Raw genomic sequence first — 2166 nt, 5'->3', positions numbered from 1 at the left:
CTGGGGATTTGATTCTTGGGCTTGCCCTGCTGGCCTCTCCCCAGGGTACTCTGAGACAGCAATTGAAACTGGGTGTGGTGGTACACACCTGGTAATCCCAGCACTTGGGAGGCTGTAAACAGGAGAATCACTTCGAGTCCAATCTAGTAGTGAGACCCTGAACACCCTGTAGACCGGTCCCTAAAATAAAAAATAAAAAAAAATGTTATCAGCAAAGTTAAAGACTGACCTTTACATTTTGTTTTCATTTATTTATAGCAATAGTTATATAAAATCCATATTATAGTTTTAGCAACTTGATTTTTTAATGAATGCTACCTGTTTATTTTAGGATTCTTTTCTCTTTTTTTGGCTGGCTCAAGCTGCCTTAAAGGTGTGTCTGGTGCAGCATGTGGTTCTGGAGATCAAACCATAGTCCCTTGCCCCTGACTGATTTTGCCCAAGCAGGTGCTTTAGACAACTGAGATATCCTGCCAGCCCTTACATGTTTACTTTAATAATATTTAGAAAATACAGAATCAAGGAAAAAATAATAATCCCCCAACCACTATTGATGTTAGTGTTATCTTTCTGCCAGCATCCATTCTCTATGACTTGTCCTTGACATTTGCAGAATGACAGACCTGCCTGATTAAAGATAAGTAGGTATTCACTAATTTCAACTTAGAAGAGATACAGAGCTTCCTAAAGCCAGGAATACTTTTTTTTCTTGCACAACACAGTTGAATTGTTATAAATATACAGACTATGAATTAAGGAACTCCTGGTTCGGTGGCCAGCACAGTATGCCTGGGGTCCTGGGGCCAGCATCCCATGTGGTACTGTTGTAGGCAACTGAATTAGAAATTTAGGCAGTCAGACAGGGCCAGGCCCTCAAGTAGTCAAGATGGAAGACAGGTGACTTTGCAACTTGGAAGAGAGAGACACTCCCCTATGGGCCTCACCTCAAGACCAAGACAAAAGAGGAAACACAGCTATATACTTCCCTAGGGATGGGCATCAGGGATTGATATTCTAAATTGGTATCAATCACCTTGAAAGAGCCCTTAGACCTGCCTCACTGCATAGTTTTCCTCTATAAAAATCCCTGGAACAGATAGCTTCCTGGGAACAACCCACATGGGCCCTTTTCCTGTCCCTCTCTCTTGGACAGGAGCTTTCTTTCCATCAATAAATATATTCTGCTCATAACCTCCATTTGTCCCTAAAATTCATTCTTCAGTTTTAGAGAACATGAACTTGTCCCAGGTAACTTTTAGGTTTTGGGAGATCATTTTTCCCCTATTTCATTTGGAGGTCATTTATCCCAACATCAGTTTTTGCTCCCTGTGTCATTTGGAGGTTCCCTGTATCAGTACTGGGGATAGAACCTGGCTCTATGAGCTTGCTAGGCAGGTGCTTAGACTGCTAAGCTATCTCTCCAGCCCTGATCTTTTGTTTTTTTCATATGTGACAGAGGGATAGAGTAGCTTCTTCAAACTGATATTTACAGAACTAAATAAGATTATTTAAAGTGCTTATGGTGTGCATTTTGTAAATGATAGCTAACAATAAAAACATTTTTATTAGAAAAATTATGGCTTAGTCATGATACTCCAAATGAAACAAGTGTTTTGTTTATTTATTTGGTATACATTCTTGCTATGCAGCTTGGACTCATAGTGATCTTCCTGTCTCAGCTTCCCAGTGCTAGGATTACAGTTTTAGTGGCTGGCTTGGTGCCCCGAATAACCTGGCATTGTTGTTTTAGGGTTCAAGCACAGATCCTTATGCTTACCAGGCAGGCTCTTAGACCACTGAGCTGTCTCCCCAGCCAGCCTGGTCAATGTAGTAAGTTCAAGGCCAATCTGAAATACATAAGTGAGATCCTGTCTCAAAGAAACTAAAAAGAAGGAAGAGAAGAAGGATAAGCAGAGAGAAGGAGAGGGAGAGAGAGAAGGGGAGGGAGAAGGAGAAGAAGGAAAGGAGAGAAGAGAGGAGAGGAGAAGGGAGAAAGGAAGGGAGACAGACAGACAGATATGTAGTCCTCTTATCCTTACTTTCTATTTATTCTCCAAGGATAGATTGGGCTTCTGGGCCCATTCATTCTCTGAAACTGCTGGCTTTTTGTTGTTGTTATATATATTTAACTTTTTAATAGATTGCAAATTGAAAATGAATTATTTA

This window comes from Octodon degus, unplaced genomic scaffold (assembly GCF_000260255.1).
Source record: "Octodon degus isolate 3935 unplaced genomic scaffold, OctDeg1.0 scaffold00045, whole genome shotgun sequence".
In the NCBI taxonomy this organism is placed as follows: domain Eukaryota; kingdom Metazoa; phylum Chordata; class Mammalia; order Rodentia; family Octodontidae; genus Octodon; species Octodon degus.
The sequence above is the reverse complement of the archived record's forward strand: the minus strand, read 5'-3'. Positions refer to the sequence as shown.